At 37.4% G+C, this 14,311-nt stretch overlaps 2 protein-coding genes across 3 annotated transcripts in view; one reads left to right on the forward strand and one right to left on the reverse strand.

Moving 5' to 3' along the window:
• LOC108748320 (RNA-binding protein Musashi homolog 2-like) overlaps positions 1 to 14,311 on the forward strand; it is a 91,752-nt gene that overhangs the window by 35,580 nt on the left and 41,861 nt on the right.
• The window catches only part of LOC108748323, a 70,419-nt gene continuing 69,114 nt past the window's right edge, over positions 13,007 to 14,311 (reverse strand). Inside the window, exon 6 of one of the 2 annotated variants that reach the window (XM_018486384.1) lies at positions 13,007 to 13,094. The gene's annotated coding sequence lies outside the window, so the exon portion shown is untranslated. The remainder of the gene's footprint in view (positions 13,095 to 14,311) is intronic. The other variant, XM_018486386.1, reaches the window with a different exon arrangement.

A 14,311-nucleotide genomic window follows, 5' to 3' on the forward strand; every position in this document is an offset into this window, starting at 1 on the left:
ATTTCAATCTAAAAAGAAATTTTACTTCTTAAAGATTGAAAATTGAGCCACTTTTTCTAAGACTGGCTTAACTTTCATTCTTTAGAATGTAAGATTCTACTCCAAAAAATTTAGAGAATACTTAAAAATTAATTAAATTAAATGAGTAATATTACGAGTATTTAACGACTGTTTTATAGATTTCGCAAATAGGGTTGAAGGTACCTAACAAATCAACTCGTAGGATATAGTAATTTCAAGTCATAATTTATTTTATTAAGCACGTTGTTATCTTATCTTTGCTATAAATCGATTAATAATTGGACTAATAATTTTGATAAAAAGTAATTCTTTAATCATCTGTATAACGAATAAAAAGCCGCATCGAGAAACATTGAAGAATGTACGTGTTAATTCGACACTCTTTGCATGCGTTTCGGTTTGACGATCCGTATAATCGAATGTTTCATTCAAATTACATTTCCCATGTTTGCTTACACATATTGTGCGGAACGTGTAATCGCGGTTATTGCATAACCAATGGCGTCGGGCTGCAATATCCTTTCGCTTTCATGGTCTCCATACTGGTTTCTTCGTCAGGCCCACGTTCCTTTGTCTCGACACGCACACGGATTTGCAACAATTGCCGAGGCGGCACTTTTTTCGAGTCACTCTTTGCGAAGATTGTCGCTACAAATGTGGGCCTACAGGAAATAATTACAGTACTACAGTACAACCAGAAAGGGCACTATCATTGTTAGAAATGCTTCCTTTACATGTAAATGAAGCTCGTGGTTATGAATGACATGAAAAGTGTAATGAATGATTTAATTGAAAATTAAATTACAGTAGTTACTTAAATGTAATAAACATGTACATTAAATTTCATGAAATTTTATGAAAAGTGCATTAAATTTTTTTCATGTACATGTTATGTACAAATATACTTTTCAGTTATAAAGTACATTAAATTTAATGTAATGTCATGAAATTAAGTTCAAGTGTAACTTAAAAGTATATTAAGTTTCATGAAATTTTTAACAGTGTACGTCAAAAAAAGAGCGTGATCATGCAGATCCTGCACTGAAAGAGCAATTTTGTTGAAGAATCTAAAAATTTGGCTAGATACACATCTGAAAATAATTTTTTTGGACCATACAAATAATTTTGCAGGAATCTTAAGCAATGCTGCAAAATGTTTTGATATTTTCGCAATCAATTTTGTCGTTCTAACCAATTATTTTGATGGTCCAGCAAAATTATTTTTCAGATCTGTATTTAGTTAAATTTTTAGATTCTTCAGCGTAAAACTGCTCTTTCAGTATGCGCACTTTTTGATTAGATTCAATGAAATATGTACGATAAAATATGCGACAGGAACGTATCTACGTGTACATCAGACAGCTTTATAAATGTCTCTGAAAAATAAATAAGAAACTTCCTTCCTACATTCGATTCTGACATTAACATGGATGATCACGTGAACTCCCACGCGAAGATAAAAGATGCTAACACAATCCTACTGGTTATAATATGGAATAACTTTATCGAATCCGTCGTAAATTGTAGATAGATTTAATATTTTTCAAATCAATGCAGAGTCATGTAAACGGACTTGCAATATTAACAATCGGAAAATGCAGTTCCGTGATAATTCCGTACACTCTGTATATCCGCTTCGGCCTAATTAAACGTTCGATATTGTAAAATTGATTATGGGGTGCGGCATTGGAGATTTTATCTACTATCAATTTTCTACTATATAACCGGGCAGAAAGAGAGAAGAGGGCAAGTGCGGTCGCTACGGTTAATTAAAGTCTGCCATTAATTAGCAAACATTATGAAATACATCTCATGCATTTACGCATAAATGTCATAACACTTGGCATTTTTAAAAACACAAGTTACGAGAAAAAATTACGACGATGTACGGATAACATATTAGATGCTTTAATTCAATATAACGTCGTATTAATTTTTAATTTTGTATAAATAATATTAAATATATCAGTGACATTTTCGAATTATTAATTTCCATTACAAATTAAAATCTGGCAAATTCAACAGTTTAAAGTTCACAAGACCTCATTTCATCTAATTGCATTCCCGTTCTGCGGATCAATTGTTTTTCTCGGTACTTTTAAAGCCAATCAATAGGTATATCATCGGACAGTTTAATTACGAATAACGTTAAAAACTCGATGATATTTTCAAATTATTATTTTCCGTTACGAGCTATAAAACTTCTATGGAAAGAACGATTTTGCTGAAGAGTAAAAATTTAGTTAAATACAAATCTGAAAATAATTTTATTCGACTATCAAAACAATTGTATACGATAAGCTGGTTGCTAGAATATCAATAAATTCTTTACAGCATCGTTTATTATGCTTGAGTGACCTACATCATTATTTTGATGGTCCAATAAAAAACATTTACAGAACTGTAATCGCAATTTTTAGATACTTGAGCAAAATCGTTCTTTCAAAACAGAAGTGTAACAAATCCGACGGTTCAAACGGCAGCGTCTTATTCCGTTTAATCGTATTTCTCGTTTTCCGGGGATTACTGTCCAATTGTTTTCCCAATTTTGACATTTGACGCCCTTCGCGCGGAGTCCTTCGCTTCGAAAGTGTAATAGTATCCGAAAATTGGCGGCTGAGCACCACTGCGAGAAACTCCTTGGGCGCCCGCGCGCGCGTAGCCGCGACCAGCGTACGGCACGCCATGCGCCAGTCTTTTACCGGAGCGAAGGGCAGAGCAGCGAGACTGCAAACCGGCGCGGCACACATTCTATTTCGTCTGCACTGGTCTGCTGCACGTACAATCGTGCACACACGTGCACGCATACCGGCGCACAGATACACATGTAACACACACACGCGCACACACACACACACACACCCATCCGTACGTAGTACGCGCGGCTGCCACGCCGCGTAAGGGTGCGCTGATATTCCCCTCGCATCCCAACCTAACCTACGTAACCCCCTACTCCGTCACTGGTGTCCCTTCAGCTTGAGCCGGCTCACGGCTGCCGCGATCCCCCATCCCCACCACTCCCCTCAGTTGGCGCCCCACCATCACGGCGTGTAGATGGTTAGAGCGCGTACAACACTACTGCGACATATCGCCCGTGCTACGGAGTACGGAGTGCGCGAGTCCCGTCGCGACAGACGCGAGACCGCGCATCGACATCGACGCCGTCGTTCCTGTCTAAGCCGGTCGGTCGGGTCGGTCGCGGTCGACCGCTAACCTAAAAAATCATCGAGAGACGCTGGGGGAAGCCCTTAGCCTCCGTGGTACGACTGTGGTACGTCAACACGCCGCGCCGGTCGGTTCTTTGTGCGTCACCGTCGCTGTCGCGCCGTCTGTACGACGGTACGAGCGCGTGATCCTTTGTCTCTTTGCCCCCGGTAGAGTGGAAACCGGTGCTCCTTTCCTCTGTGTCTGTACGTTCGTACCTGCCTTAACCTACCGCGACCTTGAACTTGTGTGCCTGTGCCTGTGCCTGTACCTTCCGCCAGGCCGATCGCCCTCTCTCGAGTCTCTCGAGACGACACCGAGGGTGGTGGGAGTACGAGGGAGAAAAAGTGGGTGAGAGAGAGGAAGAGACGACGAGCGAGGGAGCCGGCGACGTCGGGATCCTGGAAGTTAACGAGGATGTTCTCCTACGCGACCTTCCCGACAATGGGGTAAGATACACACGCTCGAGTTTCTCTTTAGCCATCCCCTCTCCCCTCCTCCTCCACCGAGTGCTCTGGAACATTTCAGGAAACGTGATCACGCTCTATCGAAAATCCAGGTTGTCGCGTCTGTTTTTTTCCTGACGACTCGAATCGTGCTCTTCGACGTTGTTGTTTTTTTTTTTTCCCCTCCACGTGGTGTTTTTCAGGCAGGAGCGAGTGTTTTCGGCGCTGTGAAAACATCCGCCTGCATTTTCTCTGCTCCCCTCCTCCCCTCCCTTCCCCTCCCTCCACTTGGAGCGCATGGCCGTTGTCGGTTCTTCGATTGAGAGTCTCTCGATCGAGTCTCGACTACGAAAAAGCCTACAATTTCTCCTCTGCTCGGGCGAAACGTGATTTTTTTTTTTTTTCTTAATTTTATTTCAACACGACCGCGAAGAAACACTCGCATCCCGGCGACGCCGTTTTTATCTTGTTCCGGAACAATGGACCGCCTCACGCCGGACGTGTTTCCCCGAGAGCGTGTTTCTGATTCAGGTGAGAAAGGACGATGGCATTTCGTGAGGAACCATCGAACGAGAGCTGTGCTGTATAAGTCTCTAAGGCGAAACGTAGCTGCCTGCCGTGCCGTTTTCCTTGAATTCCCCCTCGACCTTTCGTTCGGTTTGTTTTTGTCACGCTCTCGGTGCTGCTCCGATTCTCGCTTTGTGTACGTATCCGCTCGACATATTTCGCTAAACTCGTATTTCCCTCGAAAGTGATACGTTAAACGTCGCAAAGACGTCTCGTTACTTAAACCTTCTCAGTAGACTTACACCGTTCGGCTAGTTAAGAGAGAATTAAATTTGTAAAAAAGATGTTCCATCTACAATGCGAGTAATGTGGTGTAGTAAGAAATTGACCGATGTCATAGTTGTACATGATGAAAATAATCGATTATGATTGGTCAATTTTTTTACAGCTTATTGTTTACCACGCAATATTACTTCTATCGTAGACGATCCAAAAATGTAGCGTAATATACTATAATCGTCGTCTGCAATATACAAAGTAAGCTTAATAAAAAGTAAGAGTAAGAGATTGATCAATTACAATCGAATATGAGAAAAATAGTCGATTGTAATTAGTAAATTTCTTACTCTTGCTTCTCGAGCTTAGTCCCGTACATTGTAGACGACGACGTATTATATTCGAAGTCACGACATCGACTTCAATCAATTATTAGAGATAGTCAAGATTGATGCTTGCTAAATATCAGCTGTCATCAAACGTTCGTACTTGTACGCATTTCTTCACGCATTTCCTGCGAGGATATTAATCGAATATAGATTCGATAGAATTGCCTATTTTCACTAACGCAAATTAGAGCCTCTATAACGGAGTCTCTATTCCGATTCTCTAACTCTTAACAACGATGTTAAGTTGCGTTGTTATTGCGCAATTTTTTTTACCGCATATAATACTTATGCAACGAGAATACAACGACGTTGCTGAAGAGTTAACAGAATCGATCGGCCATGAACGATTTTGTCAAAACATGAAAGAGAAAGGTGTACATATACACATACTTTTCCCCTGTATATACTTATACGTATATTATCTCACTTTAACTTATACTGTCTACTTTCCTTTAGAATCGACAGCGTCGACAAGTTTAATGACACTTGATTCTGTCTTTATTATTTATTGAATGCTATGAAGGATAGAATGATGTTTGTTTCGACTCGCGTTATCAGAGGTGCGTTTGATTTGGTGCTCATAATGCCCGTAAACATTATTTCTTCTTTAACATTTGATAAAAATAACAAGGACGAAATGACTCCATAAGCGTTGCGAGCGTCAACGCACCGTAAATGGAAAATGTTCACTGTATCTCACTCTATAATTATTTTCAATTAAGATTATGAAGTGAGGCGGTATAGATTAGAGTGGGATAATATGTGTACAAGAAGAAAGTTGATATGTACAATATATCTTTCTTTCTCTCTCGTAGGATTTTGACAACAAAATCTCTTGTGATTAGATTCTTATAGGGCTTTTAATGGAGATTGACTAGATGTCATTTTGATTCGGCTAATTATTTCAGTTCTTCTTTTTTGCTTATATTAGATATACAGAATACTGAAAATATATGAATATAAAACAAACTTTTAACGATACAAATAATACCAAAATAATTCTTCACTAACCTCAACAAATATTGGCCTTCGACAGGAATAGGAAAGGCCGGGGCTAATAGACTCATTTTTCAGTTTCGAATTTTTACAGACGAAATTAAGAGACTTGTCGAAAAAATGAATTCTACACCAGTTACTACATACATTTCACTACCTAATAATATTTTAATAATAAAGGAAAACTGATAACTAATATGAAAAAATGCATTTTTCTAATGCATTCCATCTGATTCAACTAGCCCCGGACTAATTCAACTAAGATTATTAAAATAAAGATTAATGTATTTTAAGCTACATCTTTGGCAACATATTAATAAAACTTCTATAAAAATATATTTTACATACAAACATTCTCTGCTTCGCAGAGCAAAACAATGCTTCTTTTTGCAAAATTTGTTCATTTCGTGCAAAAATACGTCGAATGAGTTTAATTTTCGAGACTAGACATGAGGGAACTAAAGTTTATTTATACCACTGAGGAAAATCTCTTTAAAGGAATGAAATTTTGAATAAGTACTATAATATGTAAGAGTCATCACTAAAAGAGTCACACAGTTCCATGCTGTGGTTAGTCTATTATCCCCATCCGTTCATTTTTTTTAAAACATTAACAGTATACGAAAACAAAGACACATAAACAAAAAAATCTGTTGGACTTTATTAAGTAAGAACTACACTTACTATCTAGAAATCAAATATCTCAGACAATCATATACGATTGTAAAACAAAAACTTGAAGAATAAAAATATTTAGGTGTACGATTTTTTTAAATTTTGCCATAACTCTTCTATCATAGATGTGTTCGCAACATGATGTTAGAACTTAGCAGACTTAGCGGCAATCGCTGCTGCGTACTCAGACATGTTTACGCGTGTCTCGCGTGTTTTTAATGTAATCTCGATTATTCTACTTATCTCTAGTCAACTGATCCCGATCTCCCCTACCATCAGCGATTCTACTATTAACTTTAATCTCGTTTCGATTTTCTCTTCATCTTTTTATAATTCTTAGAATTAGGACGAATAGAATTAAGAATAAATGGAATGAAATCGAAGTTAATTTACATTGATGAAAACGGGCAAGATAGAAATAATTTTCATCGATATCCTGCGATGTGCTCGACGAGACAGGGATCGGTTTATTGACGGGAGCGTATTTATGACACTAGAGACAAGTTCAACCTTCGCTTGCTTCTTTCAGCTCTCCTTTACCTCGCAAACGTTCGACCGCTCCTTAAATTCTTTTCTCTTGTCCTTCCTCTCACGCACGATTTCCGCCGCGATTTTTTTTTTCGCATGATTTTCGGCCGGTCGCTTTTCCGGCGCCGCGGAATCGTAGACAACAAACCGCGTTTAAATCGATTCGACAAAGGAATCAAACCGTCAGAGTCGTCACACCGATTTCTATGCAAGGGATGAAAAGAGAGGAAGGGAAAGAACGGTGGACGGCGGCGATCTCTCTCTCTCTCTCTCTCTCTCTCTCTCTCTCTTCGCTTCTTTCCGTTGAAAAGCTTCCTACGTTGTCCTGGCAACGAGATGCCGCGTCGTGGCGGGGCAAAGAATACGAGACGACGAGCTGTCACGATCACGTTAGGTTAGATTAGGTTAGCTTAGGTCGGCAACTCCTTCGTCTCTTGCTCTTTCCATCTCCTACCTCCGCCTCCCCTCCCCCCTCCTCTTCCCCCTTCCTCCTCCGCTTCGGTGAGATCGGGTCGTCATAGCGACGTCAAAACAAGACGCTGAAAAATCCAGCGATGCACGGAAAATCTTGACAATCTCGCGAACATTCCTTTAATATTTTATCATAAGTTTGTCTGTAAGTAACACTTCGTAAAAAGAATTTTATTGAAGTATCTAAATATTTATCTAGATACAGGCCTGTGAAAAGTAATTTTATTCGACTATCAAAATAATTATGTCGGATGATCCAGCATGATGATGCAAAAGCATTTTGACATCAAGCATTGAGCATTCCGCACAATGAAAAACATTTTGTATTTACGTTAGAAACGATCCATTCAAGTCCTTGTTGAACTTTTGTATTGAATTTTTAACATATTCGAATGTTAATTTGACATAACATGTTATTTAAATATTTTGTTAAATTGATTCAACATTTTCTAGTGTCAAAATAACACCCTTTATGATAAGCGAATAAATAACATAAAAATGTGTATTTTGAAACATAAATTCTAAGATAAATGAATAAAATGCGTGTTAATTTAACATATCATAAATATTAATTTTACTGAAAAAAATATGCTTCCACAGTTTACTAACAAGTTGTGTTAGTGTTACTTTTTTATATTAATTTTTTTACGTAAAATATTGATGTTACTTTGAAATATATTTGTCTTGTGTACAATTAACACAAAAATTTAATCCGTTTGGGATATGTAAAATGTGTTAAATTTAACACATTTTCCAATTGTACATAACTATTTTGACAAATTATTTTTTGGCTCAATAAAATTATTTTCAGATCTACATCTAGCTAAATTTTTAAATACATTAGTAACATCGTTCTTTCCGTAGATTTTCTAGCTTCATATTAATGCCTGTTTCCATTAATGAAGAATAATTTTAATCTCAGTTCAATTTACTCTTCATTTTTTTCTAATTCTTATTTTTAGAACTAGAAAAAGATGAAGAGCAAGTTAAATCGAAATTAAAGTTAATCCAAACTTCAACTTGCATTTGTAGAAACTGGCATAAATGCATCTTTGCTATATCATTAGAGTTTTCTCTACCGATTTCACCCGTGAGCTCAGGTAAATGACTTCCACGTAAATTTTTTCTCTTTACAGTTAGACGGTTGTGATGATAGTCAAAGTAAAAATTATATCTTCGTGAAATTTTAATTATTTTCTTTAATGAAGCCACGCGAGAGTGTATCTAATATACTTAGGATATGTTTTTGCATGCAAAAATAACGTGAAATCTCATTTACATACAGACGATTTCAAATGAAGCGAACGCGATAATATTGGTAATTATGGGAAGAACAATTTTGCTGAAGTATATTTAAAAATTTAGCTAGACAAATTTGAAAAAGAACTTCGCTGAACCATCATAATGATTATGCAGGACATTCAAGCTTGCCAGAATATCAAAACTTTTTGCAGCATCACTCATCACATTTGAGTTTCCTACACACTTATTTTGATGATCCATCAAAATTATCTTCAGATTTGTATCTACCTAAATTTTCTACTATTTTTAGATTTTCAGCGAAATCGTCTGTTTTTTTTTTTTTTTTTGGCGCGGTAATCACAGCAAGTGTATTTTTCGAAACCAAATAAAAACAATGGAACATTTTTTTTATTTCGTGTAATGTCTTTTTTATGCATAAATAGTTTGAAATGTAAACGATACCGCGACAATCGGAAACCTGCATGGTTTCACGAAGTGGATTTTGCGCGCCTACGTGATTTATGTATATACCGCGCGTATTCTCGAAATTGAATGCGAAAACAAGCGCTTCGCGCTTCTTGTTCCGTCGTCGACACAAAGGGGCTCGTCTCGATAACTTTTGCACGACGTCCGCGCATCGGAAACTCCTCCCCCCTCCTCCTTCTCTCCCCCCCTTCCCCCTCGCGAAACAACGCGATATCTCGGCTATTTTCGATACAGAGTTCACCGTGCGAAAAAAGCAAGACGGAAAACAGACGAGAAAATCGATCTCGCTGATTTCCAATGACATAGACCTTGGTCGACGTGTAACACCGTCGAGCTTCTCTTACTCTCCATTTTTCTCTCGTATCCACCTCATCCTGCGGAGTTTCGCTTCCACTTTCGCAAGAAAGTCCTCGTTTTCCTCACTGATTGCTTTCCTCTCTTTCTCTCTCACCCCCGACTCCCTTATTTCTTTTTTCTTTCGTTTGCCATCTGAAAGATTTCTGCGCAGATTGAAAATAGTGCTGTCTGTTTTGTTTTCTCCTTTCTCTCTTGTTCCTTTTTTTTTTTTATTCAGTCTTAGTTTGTCTCAGGTAGTGGATATATAAGTAGATAATTCCCTTCCTTATTAATTAAAAACGACACTAAAAAAAAATGTAATTCTCGAATTATTCAATTAGAAAAGAACGATTTGCAAGAAAAATCTTTAAAACTGTTGCAACTTAGACAGGGTAATTTTTTAGTTGTGAAACAAAAATGATATTCGATGAAATCATTTTGTAACATTTCATGGGATTGAGAATATATTCTTTTTATCGATGTTATTTTATTAGTCAATAATTTTTTGTCTAATTGAAAAAGGTTTTCTCCTTTTTATAGGAAAGTTTTTTTTTTAAGTTGCGTCGCTTTTGAATTAAAGGAGTGACATGTCGAAGTGCATGCAGAACATTAGGTTTTATTACGCTTGTTTGTGCGTGCCGATTGGAATTACTGTTACTGGATTTAAACGTTAATATTAAATATAATAGAGGAGTCTCACAATGCATTAGGCGATGCGTGCACGCAAAATTATGATGACGTATAAAGGTGTCAAACTATAACGTGGATGAGATTTTGTCATTTAATCAGCTACTGCGCTATCAATGTTACATATAACGTTACAATCGCGCGATTAATCTCTGATTGGATTTTAGTTATAGGACACCTGCCTAATTGGAGTTGTAACGAGCGGTTAGTAAAATGTTGGAAGCGAAATCGTCGAGTCGCCAAAACTATTTTGTCATTCGTTAACGATGCGTGGTATGATTTCAGCATATAACGCGGAAAATGCGGTTGCGCAACATTGTTGTGCAATATCTTGATAAGGTATTCCATGTAGTTATTTATACGATACGTTAATTCATTATCATTATTTAAAAGGAAGGAGAGTGAAATATTTAGAATTCTGAAATTATAAAAGTGTATCTTCGTCTTATAAAATATGCTTCTGAAATCTTATAAAAAGACCTTGCAAGGTTAACTTGCCTGGTATAGGAATAATTATATATGATGTGTAGAAATAATACTATGTCGCGCAAACCACTTATTTAGCTTATCTTGCGTTAGTGCAGGATTGATCTTTTTTTTTTTTTATTGAGCTATACGAGTTTGAAGTATCTAATAATGAGGCCAGACGTAGATCTAAAAATGACTTATTCATTTGTGACACTTCTCAGTTTTAATGATAATTTGAGTAATAATTCATGTACATATCATTTTTGTTAATTAACATTACCTAAGATCTCTTGATAGTTACTTTATTTTGTTAATTATTTTATTAGTTTTTATTTTGATTAAATAGAAGTATTTTAAAAAACCGTTGTTATATTTATCATTATTATTTTTACAGCAATGATAGATCTAGAAAAGCTCCTGTAACCCTCCCATTTGCATTTAAGAGACCAAAGAGATACATAGACATTTATAATTTTGCTGAAGCATCTAAAAATTTAGCTAGATACAAATCTGCGTGTAAATAATTTTGTTAGATCATACAAATAGTTACGTAAGGCGCTAAATGGTGACAAATACTTGCAAAAAGTTTTGATACTCTAACCTTAAGCATCCAATATAATTATTTAAATAGCCTAACATCTAATTGTTGTTATCTATATCTAGCTAAATTCTCAGATACTTTAGCAAAATTGTTCTTCCTTTGTTCCGCGAATGTCTCCAACTGTGACTCACGGTGATTAATCAACGACTGTTGAGATTTATTATTATTCATCGGAGAGCTTAGTCCGTTTTCCTCTTTTTTCTATTTTTTTTTACTCTCTCTCTCTCTCTCTCTCTCTCTCTCTGTATCTCTCTTTCTCTTTCGCGCGCACGTCACTTCTACTTGTGTGACTGGCATTGATAATAGTTCCTTGTAAAAGAAACCAAGCTGGGGAAAATTACTGGACTGGACCAGTTGAAATTCGACTGACAGTCAAGTCTAGTGAAACGTGTCGCTGCCGACATAGCCGGGATTCTTATTTGATCGAATCCGTTTTATCGATCATAAAGCTGTCATGACGACGACATTGCCTCTTGCGTAATGCGACTTGGAAACGTGACTCGATGGAGGTACCTTTGCCGAGCATCGAGTTACTCAGCGGCTTGCTCGGTAACTTGCACATACAACGTTCCACAATCTTGTATTCGGAGCAACTTCGCGATCGATATTATGCAATCACGTGACGAGCACTATTTCGTACTGCAAAATTCTCTCGTGTTCTTCGCATTCTTGTTTATTCGGAAAATAGTCAGATACGTCTTTTTTGATTGGTCTTGTTTACTCTTTTACATTTCGAAGCACGCACGGGAAGAACGATTTTTCTGAAATATCTAAAAAATTTAGCTAGCTCTGCACCGAAAGGAACGCTTTTGCTGAAGTATGTATTGTAAAAATTTAGCTCTCTAGAGACAGATCTGAAAATATTGTTGAGCCAAAACTTTGTTGAGCCATCAGAATATAGAACCTTTAAACTAATTGCTAGAATGCTAAAACTTTTCGCAACACTGCTCTTCATTGCTTGAAATTTCTACATAACGATTTTCATGATTTGAAATCATTTTCAAATCTACGTCTAGCTAAATCTTTAGATATTTCAGCAGAACCATCATTTTCGTGTACGAATCTGAAAATAATTTTATCAGGCTATTTAAACGTAATTTATGTGGAAGAACATAATGAGCAATGTTGCATAAACTTTTGACATTTAGCAATCAACTTGAGCATCCTACGTAATTATTTTGATAGTCCAACAAAATTGCTTTTAGATCTGTGTTTAGCTAGAAAGCTGATTTTCCCAGTCGATCTTGTTCTAATAACGTGGAATAATACGAAGTGATTTCCTCGAATTCAATGTGGAGCCGCATTAAAGATGCCTGAATAATCATTAATTTATTTTTGTCAACATTAATCAATAACAGTCATAACAGTATTAATGATAACAATAGTGAAGCGTCTGTGTTGCGTTGTCGCATAGAATATATGCGATGCATTTTCGAAAGCAAAAACTGCTATTCCGAATTTTTTTCGGACAAATCACTGGCAAACGTTTTATTTTTCCACTGAAAGACGTATAATATGCATCTGAATTCCACTTCTGACATCGCTAACAACAATAGCGCCTTTATGTTGGCTGGCGCTGTAGCTGTTTCTAATTCATAGCGACGTACGTGTAAGTATGCGAAGGAACGAGACGGGAATTTGCGGTTGGTTGTTCTTTGAGAAAAGCCATACCAGGTCAGAGCGCTGAAAAGCTGCAGTTTTTGGCCATCGATACGCCTTTCCTTCCTTTTTCCCTCTCGGGCTCCGATGCATTTGTTCCGTCTGCAAAACGTTCCGTTTTAACGAGCGAACTAGATAAAGGGGCGGGGCGGGGAGGGGAGGGGCCGTGTGATTTCGTCCCGATATCGTTTCGCGTATGCCGAATGATTTATGAGGCAACGCGTTTTTCCCCCGCGTCCACTTGCGAGAGAGATTAGTTCGCGGAGCGATGCGTACGGGCGGTTAAAAGCGGTGCGTGCACGCACATAAATACGCGTCGTGTTGCATTCTGTATTTCGTCACGCCGCATGATAAATATTTTACATCGCTAGCATTAAATCGCGCAAACACTTTCTCGCCACGCCCCGTGCCTGCGGCGGAACTTCCGCGTTTTTCGAATCGGGAAATCCGGAAATTCCGTGCGGAAATTACATGAGGTTTTGGGCAGCAGCGGTCCCGCGATTACAGAACCCGCATAATGCCGAAAAACAATCGACTACTCGTAAACATGCACAATGCCTCCCTCTTGGAATTCAGAGCCAGTTGCATTAATCGGCTTTAATTAACTCGCCGCGTGTACCGTGGCGTGGAAAAAAAAAATATATCGTTGCTTTACGAATAATAAAATTTAAATGAACGATACGTTACGGTACCACAAGTTCGACCGAATTAATAACTCTCGAGTATGAAATAAACTGGATTTGAAAAAGTTTATCATTTTTTTTCAATAAATACGTATTGCAACGTTGAAAGAACAAGTGCAGCTATACATATAAAGCACGTTCCATTTGGTTTTTATTTTCTTAGAAAACGTGGTAGATAAAAACCCAAAGGAGGGGGCCTAACAAAATGTTAATTCTCCATCAGCAAAGTTAATCTTTAAAGGCACATCAGTTGATATTTATTTGTAAATTTTGATAGATAAATTTAAATCTGCAAAAAAGTAACTAAAATAATCCAGTAACTAAAGTAATCCAACTTTTATGATAGAAAAAAAACTCGTTGTTTAAACTGTGTGTTGTCACAAGAATTTTTAAAAATTTTTACATTCCAGAGCAATATGAAAATCTGCACTGAGGCTCGACGACTCACATTGTTACGAAAGGTGTAAAATTCCGACGGAAGGTTTAAAATTGTTATACGCGGAAAGCTAAAGCTTTGAAAAGTTAAAAATTTAGCTAGACGTAGCTCTATCTACAGATCAGAATGTTGGATCACGTAAATAATTATGTAGAACGTTTAAGTATCGATGACAATGTTGCAAGTTGTGACATTCCAAC

This window comes from Trachymyrmex septentrionalis, unplaced genomic scaffold (assembly GCF_001594115.1).
Source record: "Trachymyrmex septentrionalis isolate Tsep2-gDNA-1 unplaced genomic scaffold, Tsep1.0 scaffold22, whole genome shotgun sequence".
Classification (NCBI taxonomy): Eukaryota; Metazoa; Arthropoda; class Insecta; order Hymenoptera; family Formicidae; genus Trachymyrmex; species Trachymyrmex septentrionalis.